Source organism: Nothobranchius furzeri, chromosome 13, assembly GCF_043380555.1.
Source record: "Nothobranchius furzeri strain GRZ-AD chromosome 13, NfurGRZ-RIMD1, whole genome shotgun sequence".
Taxonomy (NCBI): Eukaryota; Metazoa; Chordata; class Actinopteri; order Cyprinodontiformes; family Nothobranchiidae; genus Nothobranchius; species Nothobranchius furzeri.
The window spans coordinates 67,030,771-67,055,996 of NC_091753.1; the positions used below are offsets into that span (position 1 = coordinate 67,030,771).

A 25,226-nucleotide genomic window follows, 5' to 3' on the forward strand; every position below is an offset into this window, starting at 1 on the left:
TGATATGATATATGTTACACCTCCCAGAGGTGAAATGTCATAACTTATGAAAATGAATCATTTTTGTGAGCCAGTACTTCAATCAAGAAATGAGATGCATGGATGTGATGAAGCCATGCTGTCTCATGCAGTCCTATATTTGTAACACACACACACACACACACACACACACACACACACACACACACACACACACACACACATGCACACACACACACACATGCACATGCACTGCAGCCTTTTAGTCGTCGTCGTCATCTTCCTCCGCTTATCCGGGTCCAGGTCGTGGGGGCAGCATCCCAACTAGGGAGCTCCAGACCGTCCTCTCCCCGGCCACCTCCACCAGCTCCTCCGGCAGGACCCCAAGGCGTTCCCGGACCAGATTGGAGATGTAACCTCTCCAACGTGTCCTGGGTCGACCCGGGGGCCTCCTGCCGGCAGGACATGCCCGAAAAACCTCCCCAGGGAGGCGTCCAGGAGGCATCCTGACCAGATGCCCAAACCACCTCAACTGACTCCTTTCAATCCGGAGGAGCAGCGGTTCTACTCCGAGTCCCTCCCGAATGTCCGAGCTCCTCACCCTATCTCTAAGGCTGAGCCCGGCCACCCTACGGAGGAAACTCATTTCGGCCGCTTGTATCCGCAATCTCGTTCTTTCGGTCATTACCCAAAGCTCATGACCATAGGTGAGGTTTGGGACATAGATCGACCGGTAAATCGAGAGTCTGGCTTTCTGGCTCAGCTCCCTCTTCACCACGACAGATCGGCTCAGCGTCCGCATCACTGCAGACGCCGAACCAATCCGCCTGTCGATCTCCCGATCCCTCCTACCCTCACTCGTGAACAAGACCCTGAGATACTTAAACTCCTCCACTTGAGGTAGGACCTCCCTCCCGACCCGGAGTTGGCAAGCCACCCTTTTCTGGTCGAGAACCTTGGTCTCCGATTTGGAGGTGCTGATCCTCATCCCAGCCGCTTCACACTCGGCCGCGAACCTACCCAGCAAGAGCTGAAGGTCAGAGCTGGATGAAGCTAGGAGGACCACATCATCCACAAAAAGCAGAGACGAGATTCTCCTGCCACCAAACTCGACACACTCCACACCACGGCTGCGTCTAGAAATTCTGTCCATAAAAGTGATGAACAGAACCGGTGTCAAAGGGCAGCCCTGGCGGAGTCCAACCCTCACCGGGAACAGGTCCGACTTACCACTGGCTATGCGGACCAAACTCACGCTCCTCTGGTAAAGGGACTGAATGGCCCTTAACAAAAGGCCAGCCAACCCATACTCCTGGAGCGTCCCTCACAGGGTGCCCCTGGGGACACGGTCATAAACCTTCTCCAAATCCACAAAACACATGTGGATTTGTTGGGCAAACTCCCATGCCCCCTCCATCACCCTTGCAAGGGTATAGAGCTGGTCCACAGTTCCACGGCCAGGACGAAAACCACATTGCTCCTCCTCAATCTGAGATTCAACTGTCGATCGGACCCTCCTCTCCAGTACCTTGGAGTAGACCTTTCCAGGGAGGCTGAGGACTGTGATCCCCCTATAGTTGGAACACACCCTCAGGTCACCCTTCTTAAAGATGGGGACCACCACCCTGGTCTGCCACTCCACAGGAACTGCCCCCGATGACCACGCAATGTTGCAGAGACGTGTCAACCACGACAGCCCTACAACATCCATAGCCTTGAGATACCCAGGATGAATCTCATCCGCCCCCGAGGCTCCGCCGCTGTGTGGTAGTTTAACTACCTCAGCAACTTCTGCCCCCAAGATTGGACACTCCATCCCCAGGTCTCCCGGCTCTGGTTCCACCTCGGAATGCGCGTAGGTGGGATTGAGGAGCTCCTCAAAGTATTCCTTCTACCGTCCGACTATAGCCCCAGTTGACGTCAGCAGCTCCCCATCCCCACTGTAAACAGTGTGAGCGAGTTGCTGTCTTCCTCTCCTGCGGTGCCAGACAGTTTGCCGGAACCTCTTTGGAGCCGATCGATAGTCTTTCTCCATGGCTTCACCAAACTCCTCCCACGCCCGAGATTTTGCCTTGGCAACTGCCACTGCTGCACCCCGCTTGGCTATCTGTTACCTGTCTGCTGCCTCAGGAGAACCACAGACCAGCCACGCCCTGTAGGCCTCCTATTCAGCCTGACGGCTCCCCGAACCTCTGGTGTCCACCAGCAGGTACGGGGGTTGCCACCACGATTGGCACCGGCCACCTTGCGACCACAGCTAGCAACAGCCGCCTCAACAATCGCCGAGTGGAACAAGGCCCACTCGGACTCAATGTCCCCCACTGCTCTCGGGACGTGGTCAAAGCTCTGCCAGAGGTGGGAGTTGAAGAGGTTCTTCTGCCAGGCGTTCCCAGCAGCCCTCGCTATGCGTTTGGATCTGCCAGGTCTACGCGGCATCTTCCCTTGCCATCTGATCCAACTCACCACCAGGTGGTGATCAGTTGACAGCTCCGCTCCTCTCTTCACTCGGGTGTCCAAAACATACGGCTGCAGGTCAGATGATACGACTACAAAGTCTATCATCGACCTGCGGCCTAGGCTGCCCTGGTACCAAGTGTACCGATGGTCATCCTTATGTTCGAACATGGTGTCCGTTATGGCCAAACTGCGGCTTGCACAGAAGTCCAATAACGAAACATCACTCGAGTTCAGATCAGGCGGGCCGTTCCTCCCAATCACACCCCTCCAGGTCAAGCTGTCATTGCCCATGTGAGCACTGAAGTCCCCCAGCAGGACAATGGAGTCCGCTGATGGAGCACTATCTAGCACTCGTCCCAGGGACTCCAAATAGGGTGGGTACTCTGAACTGATATTTGGCCCATAAGCACAAACAACAATCAGGACCCGTCCCCCGACCCGAAGGCGCAGCCGCGCAGGGCAGCCTTTTAGAATAATTTTTATTACTAATTTAACTACATTGAACTGCTTTTGAAATAATTTAATCTCTTATTCTTAAGTAAAATAAAGAAACAAGCTAAATTGTCACATATCTGTGGCATCTTCTGTGTTCACGCACACACACACACACACACACACACACACACACACACACACACACACACACACACACACACACACACACACACACACACACACACACACACACACACACACACACACACACACACACACACACACACACACACACACACACAAGGATGGAGCACATACTGTTTACAACTGAATTAGCTTCTGTATGAAGTGTTATTTTGCACAAACAAGATGTTTAAAGTCACACGAGGCTTCGGTTTTCCTGTTTTATGAGCAGTCCACCCTGGGAATCAGCTTGTTATGAGCGCTAAACGTTCCTTTGCTGCAGCTGTGCGGAGCAGTTTGGGAAAAACATTTCAAAGACAAAACCGAGCCCAGCTACTGAACCGAGCAGAATACTGATGTAACACCGGTGAGCAAAAGTGCGGGTGCCAGCCAAAAGGAGAGGGAAGGAGAGAGGGGGTAAACTTTGAGTGCATCAGCTGGACCACACTGAGGTTTTTGAGCAAACCTGCAGGATAAGTGTGGCTGTTTAACATCCTCGTTATAAAAAGTGTACACCCACACCCCCCACGGGTGAGACGCGGTGCTTGAGCAGTTGTCTGAAAAAGTAGCTAAGTACAGTTCTTTTGAAAAAAAAAAACATACTCAAGTTGAAGTAAAAGTACAGACTTTAAAAGTGACTTAAAAAGTATAAATACAACAAAAAGCTATTCATTTTGTCATGGCTGGAGGTAGTATCTTGACCCACGACATGCAGAATCACCAGATGAGAGCAAGAAGGTAAGTAAAAAGCTTTTTATTTTACTAAGTAAGGAGCAATGTGAGAGACGGGAACAGATGAGACGCAGGACTGGCAGCAGGAATCCAGGGGAAGATTCTAAAGAGGGAGACAGAGTGAATAGGAGGCGTAAATAAATGGAAAAGTTATCTGACAGACTGGTCTTACTGCCTCTTGGTAGTGGTAATTGCGCAGGAAGGTTGCTAGGTCCGGGTGAGCTGAGGAGATCCACAGGTAAAGAGATTGTTTTGTCCAGAGGTGTAGGAACAGGAATGGACGTTGGTAGGTGAGCGGCTGAGAGCGGGCGGCCAGGGGATGAAGCAGTGTGTCAGGCAGGCTGAGATCCGAGTCTTGTTCTGGAGCTGGTGAGAGATTGTGAGGAACCTGGAGGAGAGCAGGAAAGGGCATCAAGGGGGTTTTCAGACGACAGGTTAATCAGAGCAAAAATACAAAAGTCAAGGTCGGGTCGGAGGCTAGAGCTACCCAAAAGAGTAATCATCCGGCGTGGTGAAGTGTCACTCTGCTCCTTAAAGGAGACATAACATGCTTTTAAGTTATTCCTTTTTACATCTAAATCCTTCAGTTGGGGTCTAAAAACAGTGGAACTGCAGTTATTTGGTCTGATTTCCTCATTATTGTTGCTCTACAGACCCTCATCTACCCCTGTTCTGAGGAGAGTCTTGAGAACGAGCCGTTTTGGGGTACTGTCTCTTTAAACTGGAGGAGGAGCTGTAAACTCCGCCCCCCTCCATAGTGCAGACCTGTACTCTCCTCCCCCAGTCGGACTTTGTAGTTCTATAGAGAAATCATTATTTAGCATAGCAGATTTAGCATAGCATATTAGCATTTTTAAAACATGTGGGGAGAGTAGTTCATCAGGCTGTTTCAAGGCTGCTAACTCTCTCATGCATTTGTCTGTAGTCACTCACACACACCCGTCACGGCCGACGGAGGGACAAGCGAGCAGGCACGTGCGCGCGCACACACACACACACATCCGTCACGGCCGACTGAAGGACAAACGAGCAGGCACGCGCGCGCGCACACACACACACACACACACACACACAAGGAATGCTGCTTGCTTATTTATTTCTATAAAAAAATGTTTTAAAAAATGATACAGCTCATTAAAACACCATTAAAATAATATATTTTATTAAGATCTCTATCTATATATATACATACATATAATTATAAATAATTTTATAAGTAGTCTTACTTTATATTGGGTGTCTTAAGGCTGAAAATGGATAAAAAGCAGTTACATTTTAATTTAAAGTTTTGAGATTCTAGTCAAAAATAAAGAACATTTCTCAATGTTCTTTAATGTGATCATTATAATTCTAATGCTTAGAACTTTTTTATTGTCTGCAATGCGTAGCCTATATCTTTATTAAATGTGTTTACTGTAAAGTGGTAATTCTCTCTAATGTGTACACAGAGGTGGACATCAGTGCTGCAGTGAAATTCCCAAGATCAGTCTGCTTTGCTAACAAATATAGTTAAATCTTACCTGCATTCTAAATAAATACCGTTAGGTGGAAACATCAGTAGGCATTGAGTTATTGATACAATCCCTAACAGCCAGAATGGAAGAAGAGCATGCTGGGTCATCCTGGATCTGAGCCTGTTCTGTGTATTTACCTACAGGATGCAATAAATGTCTACAAGGCTGAGTTTGGACCATTACATCTAAAAGAAAACATACAATCTGTGATTTTTTTTATTGTTTACATTAAAATACAAATTTTCTAAGTATTAACCTCACAGCAAATAAGTAGAACAATATAATAAACAGGCTTTAGTAGTTAAACAGGCGTTGTACACACAGGTGCTTTGTGTCCCGGCGCTGTGGTATCTAGGTCTCAGAGTTCCTGTCCTCCTGCCGTCTTCTGTTGTCCTCAGGATACGGATTGAGGTTTCCTGATGATGAGGGAGGGGCTGTATGTGGGCTTCAAACTGGTCCTGGATAACAGTGGGAGACCTCCGTTGTCTGAATACTGAGACCAGAGAGTTGGTGAGATGCAGATCTTCTCTACCTCATCTAGAAACGGAGTTGGTTCAGGGAAAACTTTTCCAAAGACCAGTTCCATGATGTCATCGCCATATTCTGCAATGATAGACGATAACTTTAATGACATATTTTGTTTACAAGCAGCTTTAGGAAAGTCGTTTCTTTAGCTTTCATGTTTATAGTCACGTTTGTGTTTGTTCACAAGTTCACTTTGCTGCAGTGACTTCATATTTTCCTACAAATGTAATAAAATAGTGACACTAAAATTATACAAATGATTCCTTATGAAAGGAAGCTCATTAGAGAGCAGTGCAGACAGACTTACTACATGCTGCAGCTGTTTTTGTAGGCCAGCTGCTGCTGAATTTGGGGAAAGTTATTCTGCACACATCCAGATCAGATGGTCGATTACAGAAAATAATGTAATTCAATCATTTCTAAACAGACTAAACAAGTAAAACATCAAATAAATCACTCTGCTGTCATCAGACGGAGTGATTCAGGGGGTGAGGTGTTCTTAATGATGAGGGTGGCTGAGGTGTGTCATCACTCACTTTGGTCTGGTCCAGACCGTCTCTTTACTGGTGGGTCTCCTTCCTCAGTAGGTGACGTGAGCTCCAACATCTGAACGTTCTGTGTTCCTTAGAGGAGAAGAAAAGTAACATTAGCAAGCTGGCTAAATTATTTTTTACTAGCATCTCAAGGACTTGGAGAAGCAGATCTTCACTTACCTAAACATCAGACCAGTTTGTCCCAGCTGAGCTCATCAGGGCTTTAGTCTGACAGCCTGTCAGTGAAACACGGCTCCAGCCTGCTGGATGTTGACTCTAAAAAGCAAAGGAGCATTTTTACTTTTGTTTTAATTATTTTACAGCCGATTTTATCAGCTTTCCGACGCTCACGCTCATACAGACGGTGAGCTTTGCTGTGCCTGACTGATAAAGTTAGTTTTTATATCTGCAGTGAGACAAAAAACTAACCTCACTTCACTCAGAGATTGTTCTTTAAAACTATTAAATTCACTGTGTTGACGCACTTTAATGACTTTGTCACGCTGCATTTTAGCTGATATGGGACTTTATTTACTGGATGCTAAGATTACATCACACTCACGTAGAATAACACACAGGCTCTCTGCTGCTACAATCAGTGGATGTACATCTGGTGTAAAAGAAGGCGTTGATCAGAAATCACGTTTTATTCCACGAAAACCAGCCAAATCCACATTAATCTGGGTGCTAACTTTACTAGCATACTGTGCTAGCGATAGCAAGCCGGATGCTAACGCTTTAATGCTGCTAATGCCCGTAAATCTAAAGTAAAGTTTGTCGACATTTTAGAGTGATATGAAGCTTACCGCTCTGCTGCTGTGTCCCGGTGCTGCCACATTCAGATGGAAATGACTCCTTTTAGATAGATGAAGCCCTCGGTACTTACTAGCCTGGAGACACGAACGAACGAACCACGCGCACGCTCGCGCGCACACACACACACACACACACACACACACACACACACACACACACACACACAAACACAAACACACTACTTTTTCTTCTGTGTTTTTTTAGCAGTAGTGTCATCAGCTCCTGGGTTTAAATACTGCCACACCACCCTTCCTTAAAACGAGGAACAGTTTTGAGCTGTGTGTGGCTAAAATAACCAGACATTCTGCATTTTTCCAATAGGACTACAAAAAATCTTAGCGAGAAGAAAAAATGGCGGATTAGCTCTGTGTTTAGCCGAGGGCCATTGCCATATTTGGTAGTTATCCTGACTAAATTAATTACTGATGTAATAGATAATGTAAAAACTGAACGGGTGGACAAATATGCCCAAAACTTAATTATTAAATATCTAAATAGCAACTCCAGTGAATAATATAAGCCTTTTTGCTCACTTAGACACTTAAAATGTGAAACACACTGTGTTAATGGATAAAAAAGTGGGTTTTTCATGTTATGTCTCCTTTAAATCCCCTGGGCCTTGATGGTGAGATCAGCTGCAGCTGGGAGCTCTCAGACACGCCCACCTGTGAAAATACTCAGAAGAGATCAGGGTTACAGGCTGGCAGCTCACCACGGACCATGACAGTACCCTCCCCCCCACCCCCCACCCCCCTCAACGGACGCCACCCGGCGGCCGAGCAGAGGAGGAGGAGGCGGAGGAGGAGGAAGCCCGAGAGGCCTCGAAGTCCCTGATAAGATCTGGGTCGGTAATGAATGAGCGGGGAACCCAGGAATGATCCTCGGGACTGTAACCCTCCCAGTCCACCAGGTACTGGAAGCCCCGGCCCCGGGGGCAGACATCGAGGAGACGACGGACAAGATACACCAGACCACCACCAACGAGCCGGGCAGGAGGAGGAGGAGCGGGAGAAGGACACAGGGGACCAGAGAGGACAGGTTTAATCAGGGAGACGTGGAACACCGGGTGGACCCTCATGGATGGGGGCAGAGCCAAACGGACAATGGACGGACTGATGACATCAACGATGGGATATGGACCGATGAACCGAGGAGCCACTTTCTTGCTGGTGTCTTTTAGGCAGATATCCCTGGTGGAGAGCCAGACCTTCTGCCCAGGAGTATACACAGGAGCGGGTCGCCTGTGTCGATCGGCCAGGTGGCGGTTGCGGTCAGCAGTCCTCTGCAGAGCCACCGTGGTCTGAGCCCAGGTGCGCCTGGCACGTCGGATGAACTGGGGAGCGGAAGCAGGAGGATCTTGAGCAGACAGAAACAGAGGGGGCTGGTAACCGAGTACGGTTTCAAACGGAGACAGGCCAGTGGATGTGGAGGTGTGAGCATTATGGGCATACTCCACCCAGGGAAGTTGAGAACTCCAACCAGAGGGATTGGATGAACAGACGCACCGCAGCATGGCCTCGAGCTCCTGGTTCATTCTTTCGCATTGTCCATTGGTCTGTGGATGAAATCCAGAGCTCAGGGCGACACGAGCCCCCAGGTGATCAGCTAAGTCCTTCCATACCCGGGACAGGAACTGGGGACCACGGTCGGACAATATTTCTGAGGGGATGCCATGGAGACGGATAACATGTTTAATCAGCAGTTGGGCTGTTACGGCGGAGGATGGGAGTGCTTTGAGAGGGACCAGGTGACAGGATTTAGAAAAACGATCAACAATAGTGAGAATGACTGAAAAACCATTAGAGAGGGGCAAACCAGTGACGAAATCCAAAGCGATGTGGGACCATGGGCGAGTGGGTACAGGAAGTGGGTTGAGGAGTCCGGCTGGAGGTTGGTTACTGGATTTGTTACGGGCACAGATGGAACAGGCGTTGATGTATTCTCGGACGTCCTTGTACATGGATGGTCACCAGAAGGTCCTGCGGATGAGAGCTAGCGTACGACCGACCCCCGGATGAATAGAAAATTTGGCAGTGTGTGCCCAATGGATAAGGTCACCACGGACTCTGGTTGGTACATACATTTTCTGAGGTGGACCGGTACCTGGGTCTGGTTCGACTTGTTGGGCCTCCTGAACCTTTCTGGAGATGTCCCAGGCCACTGCGCCCACAATGCAGGAAGGTGGCAGGATTGGTGCTAGTTCAGGATCCTTGTCGGGAGAGTATAATCGGGATAGAACGCCAGGCTTGCTGTTTTTGGAACCGGGTCTGTAGGAGATAATGAAACGGAAATGGGAAAAGAAAAGGGACCAGCGGGACTGTCGGGGGTTTAATCTTTTAGCTTCCTTTAAGTATGCCAGGTTCTTATGATCGGTCCAGATGATGATGGGGTGATCTGCTGCCTCCAGCCAGTGTCACCACTCCTCCAGAGCCAACTTAATGGCCAGCAGTTCTCGATCCCCAACGTCATAGTTCTGCTCCGCAGGTGAGAGGAATCGGGAGAAGAAGGTGCATGGATGGAGACGGTGATCTGAGGGAGAGACCTGAGAGAGAACAGCACCAACACCAGAATCTGAGGCGTCGACCTCCAGGGTAAACTGAGCGGAGGTGTCGGGACGGGTGAGAAAAGGTGCTTGGGTGAATTTGTCTTTTAAGTCCTGAAATGCCTTCTCCGCAATGGGAGACCAGATAAAAGGCTTGTTAATGGAAGTGAGTTGAGTGAGTGGAGCGGCAGTACGACTGTAATCTTTGATGAAACGACGGTAAAAATTTGCAAAACCCAGAAAACGTTGAAGTTGTTTACGTGTAGTGGGAGTAGGCCAGGAGAGAACGGATTGAATCTTGTCCGGATCAGTCTTCAACCGCCCGCTCTTGAGGATGAAACCGAGAAACTTTACTGATGGAACATGGAACTCACACTTCTCTGCTTTCACATATAACCGGTTTTCCAGGAGGCGTTGAAGTATGGCTCTGACGTGCTGACGATGTTCTGCTGGGGATTTGGAAAAGATTAGAATTTCATCAAGGTATACTGTGATGAATTTGTTTAGGTAGTCTCCAAGGACTGTGTTGACCAGGGACTGGAAAACGGCAGGGGCATTTGTGAGGCCAAAAGGCATGACTAGGTACTCGAAGTGACCTAGGGGAGTTTTAAACGCGGTCTTCCATTCATCACCTTCTCTGATTCGAACGAGATGATAGGCATTACACAGGTCCAGTTTTGTAAATATAGTAGCATCTTGTTCTGGTTCGAAGGTAGAGGACAGTAATGGGAGTGGATATTTGTTTTTGACCGTGATTTGATTGAGACCTCTGTAATCGATACAGGGTCTCAGGGAACCATCTTTTTTGGAGACGAAAAAAAATCCTGCACCCAGGGGTGAAGTAGATGGCCTGATTAGACCGGATGCTAGAGAGTCCTTTATGTAAGTGGACATACAGAGTTGTTCAGGTTTGGACAGATTATACAACCTGCTGGATGGAAGTGTGGCGCCAGGCAGAAGGTCGATGGCGCAGTCATATGGTCTGTGAGGGGGCAGAGAAGAGGCTTGGTCCTTACTGAAGACGAGAGAGAGATCATGGTATTCTTCTGGTACTCCTGACAGATCGGGGGGAACCGGTGGATCGGGGTTAGGGGCCGGACTGGAAGGTGAAGCAGAGCGAAGACAGTTAGACAAACAATGAGCACTCCAAATGGTAACTTGGGACGTTTTCCAGTTAATTTGTGGATTGTGGGTGACAAGCCAGTCATGTCCTAGAACAACAGGAGAGTGTGGAGATTGAAATACAAAAAAGGAAATGCTCTCCTGATGATTACCTGATACCTGTAACGTTACGGGCACGGTCTGGTGGGTGATGGTGGTAAGACTATTGCCGTCCAGGGATGATGCTCTCAGAGAAGTAGGAAGAGGAATAGTAGGGATATTCAGCTTTCGAACGACTGTTAAGTCCAGCATATTATGCTCACAGCCTGAATCCAGTAGCGCCTTCAACATACAGCTCCCTTGATTAAACATGATTACACAGGACAGAGCACAGCGGGTTTCAGAAGCCACATTACCACCCACCAGTATTCCCGGAACTACTGGTGGGCTTGCCCTTTTAAACGCAGGGCACAATTTGCGAGTCGGTGACCAGGTTGACCACAGTAGGGGCAGATGTTGGAGGTGAGACGACGTTGCCTTTCCTCTGAGGTTAATTTTGTTCTGCCTATCTGCATGGGCTCGTCTCCAGATGGTGCAGTAACTGGTGGCAGAACATTTCTTGATTGGATTAGCGGTAGATGTGACACTGGAGAATTCTTAGAACGCTCTTTGAGACGCTCTTCGATTTTTAATGCCAAGGTTATAAGTGATTCGAGGACAGGGGGTTCTTGGCATAACGCCAACTGATCCTGGAGGCGATCGTTCAATGCCTGGGTGAATGCTCCAATGAGTGAACCTTGATCTAGCGAGGAGACTGCTGCCAGTGTGCGAAATTCTATCGCAAAATCAGCTACGGTCTGCTTTCCCTGATGGAGGTTCCACAATCTTTTAGCTATTTCAGCTGAGGACTCAGAATGATCAAAAGTCTGGTTAAACTCGGTCAGAAACTGTGAGAAAGAACCGCGCAGAAAACTGGTGTCATGACTCCTAGCCTCGGCCCAATCTAATGCTTTGCCTCGGAGTAATCCGATAACGTATGAAATCTTTACTGAATCTAGTACAAATGCTTCGGGTGATCTGCCAAAGGCCAACTGACAGCTGAATAAAAACCCACGGCATTTGCCGAACTCACCGGAATATGTGTCAGAAGGGAGTGAGTTGGGTATCCGGAAGTTTATGGCTGGAGCAGGAACCGGATTTGCGGACGGAGGAGAAACAGGAGGCGGCTGTGCGGAAGGTTCCGGGGAAGTTAGCTTGGCAGTGAGGGTGCGTAACATGTTGTCCATATGGAACAACCGTTGGTGGGAGTCAGAGGATTGTTCTAGCAAGCTAAGAATGGCGTGTTCGTGACGGGAGAGCGTTTCAGAAACAGCGGACGGAAAGTTAACGGATGGATCGGATTCTGCAATGGAGTCAATGTTTTGGCCGGATGATTCTGTCATGGCGGGAGGAAGTCTCATGACCCACGACATGCAGAATCACCATACGAGAGCAAGAAGGTAAGTAAAAAGCTTTTTATTTTACTAAGTAAGGAGCAATGTGAGAGACGGGAACAGACGAGACGCAGGACTGGCAGCAGGAATCCAGGGGAAGATTCTAAAGAGGGAGACAGAGTGAATAGGAGGCGTAAACAAATGGAAATGTTATCTGACAGACTGGTCTTACTGCCTCTTGGTAGTGGTAATTGCACAGGAAGGTTGCTAGGTCCGGGTGAGCTGAGGAGATCCACAGGTAAAGAGATTGTTTTGTCCAGAGGTGTAGGAACAGGAATGGACATTGGTAGGTGAGCGGCTGAGAGCGGGCGGCCAGGGGATGAAGCAGTGTGTCAGGCAGGCTGAGATCCGGGTCTTGTTCTGGAGCTGGTGAGAGATTGTGAGGAACCTGGAGGAGAGCAGGAAAGGGCATCAAGGGGGTTTTCAGACAACAGGTTAATCAGAGCAAAAATACAAAAGTCAAGGTCGGGTCGGAGGCTAGAGCTACCCAAAAGAGTAATCATCCGGCGTGGTGAAGTGTCACACTGCTCCTTAAAGAGCAAGTCACCCCCAAATCAACTATTTTTTTCTGATAAACTATATAAATGCATGTGTAATCATGCTGCAAACACGTGTAGTCAATAGTTTAGCACTTTAGTGCATTTTAGTTAAAATTTAAAATTTCTGCCTGAAACTGTCAGTGTTGTGCCGTTGTCAGGTAAAAACTCTTCACTGCATTTGAATTTAAATCTGCCACCGCTATTGGTTAAGAGGTATGCTATGATGTAAACTGGTACATTATGATGTCACAATGTCGTGAGTGTGTGTATTTGTTAGTGGCTCCACCTTCTCGGTGTGCTAGGCAACAGCATTTGTTGCATTTTTCAAACAGGAAGTGGGAGTGAAGTACGCTTCTTGTAAGGGGTGACTTGCTCTTTAAATCCCCTTGCTCTTTAAATCCCCTGAATTTTTTGAAACCCTTCTTTTTAAGTGGAATTAAATGCTTGAAGAGCAAGTCACCCCGTACCAGATTCTTACTCAACTCCCACTTCCTGTTTGAAAAATGCAACAAATGCTGTTGCCTAGCAGACTGAGAGGACGGAGCTGCTAACAAATACACACACACACACACACACACACACACACAGGATCACAACCACATTGTGACTCATTTGGTACCAGCTAACGTTCTAGGGTACCTCTTAGCCAGTAGTGATGGCAGATTTAAATTCAAATGCAGAGTTTTTACCTGACAACGACACAACACTGACAGTTTTAGGCAGAAAATTTAAATTTTAACTAAAATGCACTTAAGTGCAAAACTATTGACTACACGTGTCTGCAGCACGATTAGATATGCATTTATATAGTTTATCAGCAAATGAAAGTTGATTTGAGGGTGACTTGCTCTTTAAAATTCAGAAAAATTATTGAGCATCACAGCCTCGTGACTTCAAAGCTAGCTAGTTTCCTGCATGGGCAACTCATTTTCATGCTGGATGCTGTTGAGTAGTCTTCTGTCTGTAGCACGGAGCTGCTGATCCGGAGCTGCTGCTCAGAGTGGGAAAGGGAGAAGAGAATAGCTTTGTGTGTATGTGTGTGTGTGTGTGTGTGTGTGTGTACGTGCGTGCGCCTGTTTCTGCATCGGAGCTCTTGCCCTGGCAAGTAGACAGCTGCTCAAGGGAGAAATCAGTGTGCATGGCCGGATTAACCATATGGGCAACTGGGCAATTGCCCAGGGCCCACGAACTCTAAGGGGCCCAGGGCAGCAAGCGCACGAGCAAAATACTGTAGGCATGTCTGTAATCTCCCGCATTATATTAAACTAGGGTGACCGTATGTCCGGTTTTCCCCGGACATGTCTACTTTTCACTCTGTCCGGGATGTCCGGACTGGGGGTCCGCGGTCGTATTGATGAAAAAGTCCGGCTTTTCATCCAGGAGCAGGGATCGAATTATGGGGGAGCTGTATATCCTACACATCCAGGGGAGCCGGAAACAAGTTTTCTACCGATATTACATCATTTATGGACTCTTCTGAGCAGAGAGCACAGAGAGCGGCACAGCGCGTTGTTGCGCAGCGATCCAGGCTGCTGCGTCCAGCGCACGGTCCATTCTCAAAGTGGCGCAACCCAAAAACTATAATTAGCACACGGTCGTTCATGTCCGCACATGTTCTCTATTTTCTGTCTTATTTGTGCCTGAAGCGCTCTGCTACTGCGGAGCTCATCACCTGTGCTGCGGTGATTTCACCTCACTGACGCAGCATCGAAAGGCGCACTCCGCTTTGCGGTCAGGAGATCCCTTTGATCTGCTCAAAAGTAACTGATGAGGTGAAAAAGTAAGAATCCAGGCAGCAGTTTTTTCTGGAGAGTTTAGAGGAGACGCAGGAAGAAGAGAGACAGACAGGACAGGAAATAGTTAAATAAAAACAAGAAAACAAAACAAATTTTTTTAAAGTAAAATGTAGGTAGATTTATCTCCACTACACGTTTTTACCTGTATAAAACAATAAGTTCTACACATGTAATATTTATACATCTGATACAATTCAGATCACCTTCACAACTCAGTCACACACCCAGGGCCGTTTCAAGACATTTTGGGGGCCAAGGCAAAATGACCCCACCCACTCCCACCCCCCCACCCCATAACTGGGCTCCCCAGAAGCCTCTGTGTAATTCATACCCTCTCCAGTAGTGTTAGTTATACAGTGTTTATAAAAGCCCCTCAGACATTACTGACATGTTCTAATATTATCAGATGAAAAACTAAATTATCAGACATGCTGTCTCATCTGCTGCTTTTCTAAACTTGCTAAAAGTAACAAAACCATTTGAAAGCCACTATTTGTGGATTCTCTGAAAGTTTCCATGGAGTGTGTGACAACTTATTTTTTCATTGATCCTATCGTCTAATCTCACAGCTGAAACAAGCATCCTTAATAATCTGTGCACAGGAAGCTTACCGATGCTGTAGTAAAACAAAAGGTATAATAATTTATTATTAATAAAACCTTGTTGCAGCACTAAAGCAGAAAAATGAGATTTTGCAATACATATGCTAAATATTTATATATGAATTGTTTTGGAGCCCTTTTATTGGCAGAATCTGATATTAATTTAGTTCTTACAAAAAATGGGTCCCAACATGGTTTGTGTAGCGTTGCCATAGTGTGACGTCATAGGCACAGATCCCCTGTCCTCTTGTTTGGAAATGGAAATATGATCACCCTATATTAAACAAACTGTCCACCCGGGCTTTTGCGCTGCACAGAGACGCTTCGCTGCCTACGACTGAACGTCAGTTGAGAGTCAGTCTCATGCAGACTGACCAATGAAGAGAGGGCCTCAAGTTACGACTCTCTCCTCATTGGTCAGTCCACACAAGGTGGGTCAAAGGTTATCCTGAGCGGGTTACGTGTTGTCAGGCATTCAAGTATTGAGTATATTTACTGCATATTACAGAAAAATATTCTGTATGTGACCATATTATGGTGATCCTTGGGTCGTGATGATGGGGCCCTTTAATATTGTTGCCCAGGGTACGACGAAGTCTTAATCTGGCCCTGTCTGTGTGTGTGTGTGTGTGTGTGTGTGTGTGTGTGTGTGTGTGTGTGTGTGTATGTGTGTGTGTGTGTGTGTGGCACAAACCTATGAGGACCCACACAGCAAATTAATAAAATAATGTGGTTCTGTTAGGGATTCTATCAATCAGCTAATACCTGCAGTCGAAGAGAAAAGAGATACAATTAAACAGACAAGTTACTGTTTGCAAAAAGGGCAGATGCTCAAGCAATGGATGAGGCTTACAACTGCAAAGAGTATCTGCCCTTCAAGTTTATTTATAACATGAGATAATAAGGTATGTGTGTGAATGGTTACAGGAATGTGTGGGTGTGTCTGTATGAATGAAAATGCTTTCAGGCATAGATAATACATAATACATAATACATTCAGTTAATAGGATTAATGATCAAGAAATAATAAAACATAAATTTTTTACAACATATTCCCTCCTGTTTATCTGTATAGGATAACCAAACAAAAATAAAACAAAGAACAAATAAAATAAAACAATAAAACACGATAAGGCAAACACAACTGACAAAAACATCAAACAGCAGTTTACAGAGATACAAGTGAGATAATGGAACATCAGTTTATTCAACATCATCAGAATCATAAGGGAAGCTATGACATACGTCTTGATGTGCATGTACTGTGATGCGACAATTTTACAAATTATAGCAGTTCCTATAAAGTGATTGGGATGGATTAGCAAGACCATATAATATACAGAAAACATCAGTGGAGTTTATTGAAACATACGATGAATTTAAAGCTTCAGGTTGCGACTGTTTCTGTGAATGAGGAAATATGAAAAGGTAGTATTATTTATGCAGCTCTAACTATGGCAGATGCTGAGGCAAACCAAATGTTTTAATCGAAGGGCTTGTCTGTGAACTGAGAATCCCGGTTGAAGAATAGGTTGGAATGGCTTGAGTCCTCATCCATTGATCAGGATGGTTTCAGTCTTTTTTTTTACCGTGTCCTGTCTGGCTGTGAAGCAAACAGAATTATTGTCTGAATGCTGGTGACAAGCCTTACAGATTTACTCTCGGGTGGAGCATCAAAGCGTTTGCTTTTAATGTCACGCCTGATACTTAAAACTTTATTGTTGTTGTTTTTGAATGCTTTGTAATTCCGACCAGACACGGAGACAGAGGTGAAAGAGAAAGGAAAAGAAAAGGAGGAGAGAGAGGGGGGTTCCACAAAAATAAATAACAATGAACAAGAGTCTGCTTCTAGACCTGCAGAAAAAGACAAAAAAAAAGCAAAAGGGCAAAAAAGGGACACAACAACAATACAACAAGATCAAGCTATCACTGTGTCAACTTGATGAAAAAAATATATAATCAACATTGCTTAACTGAAGAATCACGATAATAAATCACAGGGCATTAAGTGCCCACCATAGTCTTAAGACATGTGTTTAACGTGCCCAAGCCCATACTTTTGAGAGCACCATGTGAGCACCTGTGTGTGTACACGCGCTTGTTTATGTAAGGTTTCTCTATAGGAGCGTCCAACAGAGAGTGTGAGGGACCACAGATCCGCCCCCCAAAGATGCACAGGAGACGGGGGGAGCTCCAAGTCCCAGAGATCCAGGAGCTGCCCCAGAACACAGGAACCCCAAGGAGACTGCAACCAGAAAGGCCACCGCCCCCCTCGAGAGGCACAGAGGATCGCCCCGAGGGGCCACAACCAGCAGCCGGCAGAGTCCCGGGAGATATCAGCGGCAAGCCCACAGGCCCGCCCGCAGCCTCCCACCCCCTAGCCGGCTGAGCCCGGGACCCAATGACCCGGGACCCAGGGGTGAACACCCCCGCCGGGGACCCAGCAGAGCCCAGGGACCCAGACCCCACCAGGCAGCCACCGGGATTGATCAGGCAGATGCCAGAATCTTAAACCCCCAGACCCGGTTGCCACGAACACTCAGGCAGACCAAGGCAAAACCCCTCACACCAGGTGTGGCGGGGGAGGGGGATGGTTTCAGTCTTAAGTTGATGAGTTCCTTGTAGTTCAGGTCTGGAATGCAAGAATGGCGTTTGGGATGCGAAAGCGCACAGCTCGACTTCTCAGTACGAGACATCTGGGTTCTTCCATGGTGCATTGAGGTGGTTGTCTACGTGTCAGGGAGCTGTTCTTGTCCCTGAAAGTCCTTCAGATCCTTTGACCGTGAAACTAGGTTGGAGATTGAGTGCAGGTGATTGAAGTAGTTCTCCTTTTCCAGCGTCTCTTTTTCGCCGTGGCCTGTCGTAGTTGCATCCAGGGGGTCTTCAGCCGAGGTGGGTGCAGGTTACATTGGTGTGTGGTCAGGGAGGAGCCCCAATCCATTGTTCCAGGTCCAGTTCCAGTGCCAGTACTCCCATCAGATGCTGCTGTCCCAGTCTGTCTGTCAGGTGCTGAGAGGAGGCCCAAGTGCAGGGCCATGAACGTGAGCACCAACATCAGCAATGTGGTAAACCCAGCAAGCTTGAAGCAGATCTTCATCTTCGCCGGGGTTGAGACATGAGTACTTATTGTTACCATCACGCCTTTGAAACTGGACTTTGTTTCCGCTCTAGTAGCATTTAGTTGGCGTCAATGTGCTTGCAGTGGGATAGATGAATCCACGGCCTCTCAGCAATCTTCACAGCAGTAGGAGTGGTGAGGAGTACCTGGAATGGACCTTGTCACCTCTGGCTGCCCCAATTGTCTTGTTTCAGCACCTTAATAAGAACCCAATTTTCTGGTTTCACTACCTGTGTGGGCGAAAAAGCACAAGAAAATTCTGGGAGATCACTTGGACTTGTTTTCAGCAATGTCACGGCTGCCAGCCTTGAGTGAGGAGCAGGAGCCAAGATCACCAAGCTCCAGTGAATCAGCCTGACACCGCCCCTCCTTCTCCTCTCTCCCGGGCTGCTGAGGAGCACAGCTGAACTGAATCCACCTGATGAAGCAAACACCTGCATAAAGGGGCTGTGCCTTCAGCAGTCTGAGAGGCAACAGTGCAGGGGTTCTGCTGTCCTGCTGGTTTTTGTGTGTTTTCAACCCCTTTCGTTTAGACACATTTGGATTTGTTGGAGTTTTAAACTGTGATAGTTTTAACTCTTGGTGATAAAGTTTGGATGATCCAGGGGGATCTTTTGTGTGCTTCGGTTTTTTGTAAAGGTTAACTTGGTTTGTGCAATTTTACTGACTTCGGTTTTAAACACCTTTGTGTGGGTAAAGCTTTTAAAATAAGCTTTTACCAGGTGTTTTAATCAGTAAATTGTTTAGGACTTTTATCAACTTCGGGCTTTTAGAACACCTTCGTTTCGGTAAACTTTTAATATAAGTTTCTACCAGGTGTTTTTATAGTTGATAATTCGTGATGTTAACCTTTTAGAGAGATCTGTTTGCTTGTGTTTTAATACCTTTTGTACGAATAAACCCATTTTAAACTCCTCCGCCAGTTATTATGTTACCCCCATCCTTCACATTTTTACCAACACATGTCGGGGATGTAACAAGCAAAATTCTTATCATCCAATCTACCAAAGTATTTTCTCAGTCACTCTGGACTATAGGACTCGTGACATGTAGGAAATGAAACAGACCACCAGAGGGAGCAGTTATTCTCATCCACAGTTGTACTAACAAAGGTTCTTTTAGCTCAGATCCAAGGTCTCAAAACATCCAGCCATTACCTGATTCACAAATATGTTCTGTTTTCTTCTCGTATAACAGACACAGGTGGGTACATAGCACCTTTGCCACTTGTTAATGCATCATTCTTCTATGTAGGATCCATTTCATTTAGATCTGTGAAAGCTTTATAAAGTCCATGTGGATTGTGAGAGTTTGTGTAGGAAACTTGTCATCAGTCATCCCTCCTCTTGAGACATGAGATAACCCATGGCTCATCAGAGCAGCAGTGGCATAAAAGGATATAGGCAAAAGAGGTCCATTATTGGCATGTAAGACATCGTGTTTGTTGGCACATTAAACTGGTGGATAGATGCTGTGTCATGTGCAGAGTGTCAGCAGGGGCAGCAGAGACCCACACGGCAGCACAAAACAATGCAAAAGATAGATCTTGCATAATATGTCCCCTCTAAAAGCCAAAACTGATTGATAGAATTGAATGATAGAATCCCTAACATAATCCGGCTCGAAGGACCAGATTATGTTAGGGATTCTATCAATCACCTAATACCTGCGATTGAAGAGAAGAGAGACAATTAAACAGACAAGTTACTGTTTGCAAAAATGACAGATGCTCAAGCAATGGTTGAGGCTTACAACTGCAAAGAGTATCTGCCCTTCAAGTTTATTTATAACATAAGCTAAGAAGGTGTGTGTGTGTGTGTGTGTGTGTGTGTGTGTGTGTGTGTGTGTGTGTGTGTGTGTGTGTGTGTGTGTGTGTGTGTGTGTGTGGTTACAAGAATGTGTGGATGTGTCTGTATGAATGAAAATGCTTTCAGGCATAGAGTAATACATAACACATTTAGTTAATAGGATTAATGATCAAGAAATAATAAAACATAAAATTTCTATAACAGGTTCAGAGTCTCCAAAAGCAACACAGCTCATGTCCGCCTTTTGTTTACATTATGGAGCGGACTTTCCCACCAGGCCCCCACAATGCGGCTCAAAAATTGAGGCCAACCCGGAAGTACAAAAAATGGCAGTTCCACCCTCATCCGCTGGGGGCTGGTGTCAGAAGCGAGCAAATCCTCATTGACTCCCATGTTAAAAATACCAATTTCACAGCAGAAATAAACATGTTGATGTGGCTTCTGTCTGCTGCGCGGGCTGACGGCTGGTTCTCCCCACAGCTCGGCGCATCTGAAATGACATCTGATGAAGCTGAGCACCATAAACTGCATGAGTTATGAAAACCTTTAAACAAAAAACTGCTATGACCACATCCTTTATAGTACACTAAGTTGATCAAAATCAGTAGGTTATTTTGTCAGCTTCAACGTGATGTCTTTAGTTTCCCTGTAGGTATTACAGTTTTGGTGCTATGAGCCTCAGGAGGACTGTGCCAGCTTTCCTCTCATTGACACACATTATAAAGAAAGCCGCTGTGGCTGACAGACAGCTGAAATATTCCCCTCATATCCTGAGTACAGCTGCATGTCTCCAACAGCAGGGAAAAAGTGCTGCTCTCTGATTGGCTGTGTTCAGCCATCCTCAGCCCAAACAGGAATGAGCACCCACAAATCGATTGGCTTAGTCTCACTACTGTATCAACATAATTCAAAATTTAAAAGGGACATGGGCCAATGGACATTAGGGATGAACAAGTACACCACTATCTGTATCTGTACTCAAAGTGGATGGGGCCTAAACAGGAATTGGGTGTGGTTTAACCAGAAGTAGGTGAGGCTTCAATTCTGTGAATTATTTTAAGTCTGAAATTGATATGGAATGATCACAAATTACTTTACGTACGTGTGCGAACAGGAGGTGGGGACGCAGAAACTGACAAGTTAAAGAAAATGCAATGGTGATCTGAAATATAAACGTCCTCAGGACAAACACTGTCAGCATTTAGACCCAGGGTAAAAACAAGGTCTAGAGTGTGCCCCCTGGTGAGTGTGGGGCCAGAAACATGCTGGGTAAAGCCGAAGGAGTCCATGAGGCTGGAGAAATGCATGGTGAAATCATCAGAGGGATCATCAACGTGGATGTTAAAGTCATCAACAATCACCAGTCTAGACAGCTTCACAGTGGAGGATAGAAAGTCACTAAACTCCTGAAGGAAAGAACTGTTTGGACCAGGTGGACGATAGACCACAGCACAGCAGAACGGGTCCTTAGGCCCGACTTTAATCAGCTGCAGTTCAAAGGAAGCAAAGTGACCAGAGGTTGTAGAGCTACATGGAAGATGGTCTCTGAAAACAAGAGCTAGGCCTCCACCACGACCAGAACCCCGAGGCTGGCTAAGAAAAGAATAACCACTCGGGCAGAGTTCAATCAGACCAGAATTATCAGATGTTTGCTGCCAAACTTCAGTCAGAAACAGAAAATCCAGGTTTTTAGACAGAATTAGATCATTGAGCAGGAAGGACTTATTGTTAACAGAGCGGGAATTTAATAGAGCCATGCTGAGTGAGGTGGAGGAATCAGAAACTACAGAAACAGCTGGAGTTAGTGGACATAAATTAGCAGGTCCAAAACATGAAAGTTAACAGGTGAGATGTGTGACACAATCTTGCTGTGTCCACGTACCCCTAAGGAGACTCTCTTTCGGATCTGAGATGTCGGGGGTCGGGTGACCCCAAGGTACCGAAGTTCGTAGAAAAAACCGCAGTACGACCAGGTCAGTTCAGAGTCGTCTCCAGGTCACAACAAACAGGTGGACTCGTTTTGTGTCTCAAACGGTTGGACTCTTAAGGAGTTGGAGTTGTGTCAGCTTTGTTCTGCAGGAACTGTTTTCTGTGTCAGCTGCAGCGTGCAACAGCTTTGACAGCTTGTCAAGAGACGCGGTTGTTAAAGAGTTCCTCCGGTGGCCAGTCTGGAGTTCGGCTCAAAACTGAATCACTCAGGAAGTGATCTCTGTTTTAATAATTGCCATATTATGATGACATGGCCAACCAGAATTTGACATGTAAAGGCGTTTTACCAACCAACCTCAGATACCACACCTTCCTCAGATACAGGAGCTCTGATTTGTGGATCAGAAAGCAATGTGTCATGAGATTACTTTAACCTCGTAATCTTGTCTCGTGTATGTGTGCTTGTCAAGTCACATACGCTGATTAAATATATGGGCCATGTATTTCATTTAAACCATATTAACTTAGGCACGGATTAATCAAAACATTTCATTTAACCATATTGTTCATTTCATCATTATTTTAACACTTCATTATTTATAAGGTTCATTATTAGAAAAGTTCATTCTTCTTTTTCTGTGAAGCAAAGCTAAGATAAAGATAGGAGGAAGCCTGAAGAGAGACCTTGGTGAAGCAACAGTTTGTTGACAATATGTTATCGTGTGCAAAGCTGCAGAGGCCTGGACTTCAGCTGATAGAATAGCAGAATCCAGCAGATTAAAGGCATTAGATGCAGACTCATGTCTCCATATGACCAGATACTGAAGAGGTCAAACTGTGGATGAAAAACTGACCATTTCTGGATGCTACAGTGGAAAAGTTTGAAAATTTGAAGAAATTGATTATAAGGGGGCAGAGTTAAAGGGATGTGAACAACTGAGCATATATTTATGTTCAGTACATTTGTGTGATGACACTCAGAAATTTTGGTACACTTTTAAGCTTGTTTGTACTGAAAGTTTAACTGTATTCAGGGGCGCTGTTCCAGATTCAGCAAAAATCGCATTGATCAAGTCTTTGGTACAGAAAAATCATTCGTGTGCAGTTTCATGTTAATTCTGGAACTGCGCTGCTCTGGGTGGCTGCATGTTGGAGTAGCTCTGTTGACTATATGTAAGTTTTGCCTTTTCTTGGACATTTTTTCTTCTAGTTTCTCAAAAAAAACAGTATTTTTTGACATTTTACTTTTCTGTTTCTGGTGCTGTGAAGCTTGGAGGATTTTTACTGCTATTTTTTCACTTTTTGAGCATTTGTTATGATACGTAACCATGGCAACAAGCTGGTTTACAATCGGGAGCAGCTGGTTAACATTGGGAAGGCTGAAATAATACCTCAACTGAAGCCACAAATCCCAAATGATCTAAATCACAAGAAGCGTGGGTGCAGAGCGGGAGCAAAACGGAGACAGAGAAAGAGGAAATTCAAACCATCTCTTCCATCGATCGTAATGGGCAATGTGAGATCACTGGCCAACAAGATCATAGCTTGATCATACTCTCTACAGCCTGGTCTGATCTTGGTTTTAGTTTTGTGCCTGTTGAAGGGAACGCTAGCCTTGTATTGTGCATTCACTATGTCATCATACAAGTTACCTACTGCTGATATGTGTTCTGGATCTTTACAGACAGTTTCTCTACATGGTGACTGCTTCCCAAATACTACCAACAAGTACCTTAATAAGCAGCTGATAGTTAAAGATGTCCTCCTCAGAGAGGGTCAGCCAGTCTATGGCTTTCCTGCTGTTTTCACTCATGTTCTTCAGACATGGGCACACACTCGATTTATTTTGAACCCAAATGAGATGTGATCAGAGCTAGACAGCCCATATGAGATGCTGACAGGGAGGCATGAGCGTCAGCTGTTGAGACCCAGTGATCCCACCATGAAGCTGTGTGCCACGCTTCACTAATAAAAGTGTAACTATCTGCAGGTAAACCAACTTCAGTTGACAGTAAGGCACTATCTTCACAGACTTGTTTCAGGTGTAAAGATTGAGTTTCCATCACTAATATCTGCATTAATATCACCAATAATACACACATTAAAAATGCTATATCTTTAATAAAACTACATAAAAACATAAGCCTATTAAGAAACTCATTATTAAGGCACTCAAACGGCATAATCATTCAGGATGACGCATTTCTTCTCATTTTGTTTAAGGTGTATAGACAACAATCCTAATCACATTTATATACGGGTCTAACTTCTTGTTCTGAAGGATTGCAACACCACCTGGTATTCACCACCTTATTGTTCCATCTCCAATGTCAGTAGCTGACTCTCCAGCCTGATGAAAATGATTATTAGTAGAAGTGAAACCTTTTAGATCCTGTTTCATTATAAAGGTTTCCTGGAAGCACAGAATATCACATTGATCCAGCAAGTGGTTCAAAACAAATCTGCTACTTCTGTCCTCCACACTGTGGCCCAGCCTCAGGCCACGGTGGTTCTAAGAAATTACCTTTACATTCATTTAGCCAGAGTTACGTCCAGAAGCAAGGCCGGATTAACCATATGGGCAACTGGGCAATTGCCCAGGGCCCACAAATTCTAAAGGGCCCAGGGCAGCAAGGGCACGAGCAAATTACTGTATCTGTAATCTCCCGCTTCATATTACCGTACGTCCTGTTTTCCCCGGACATGTCCGCTTTTCACTCTGTCCGGGATGTCCTTGTTCTTGTATTGATGAAAATGTCCGGCTTTTCATCCAGGAGCAGGGATGGGGGAGCTGTATATCCTACACATTCAGGGGAGCCGGAAAAAAGTTTTCTACCTATATTACTATATAATCATTCATGGACTCTTTTCAGCAGAGAGCGGCAGAGCGATGATCGGCGCGCAGCGCTCCAGGCTGCTGCGTCCAGCGCACGGTCCATTCTCAAAGTGGCGCAACCAAAAAACTATAATGAACACACGATCGTTAATGTCCGCACACGTTCTCTACTTTCTGTCTTATTTGTGCTTGAAGCGCTCTGCCACTGCGGAGCTCATCACCTGTGCTGCGGTGATTTCACCTCACTGACGCATCGAAACGCGCTCTCCGCTTTGTGGTCAGGAGATC

General features: G+C 46.0%; 1 protein-coding gene and 1 long non-coding RNA gene across 3 annotated transcripts in view; one reads left to right on the forward strand and one right to left on the reverse strand.

The window, feature by feature from the left end:
• slc6a4a (solute carrier family 6 member 4a) overlaps positions 1 to 25,226 on the forward strand; it is an 80,227-nt gene that overhangs the window by 31,496 nt on the left and 23,505 nt on the right. The window lies entirely within an intron of this gene.
• On the reverse strand, positions 5,651 to 7,264 carry LOC139062566 (uncharacterized). The gene is made up of 3 exons (XR_011516121.1): positions 6,539 to 7,264; positions 6,362 to 6,448; positions 5,651 to 5,903 (listed from the first exon to the last, which is right to left on the reverse strand). It is a non-coding gene; the product is annotated as an uncharacterized lncRNA (long non-coding RNA).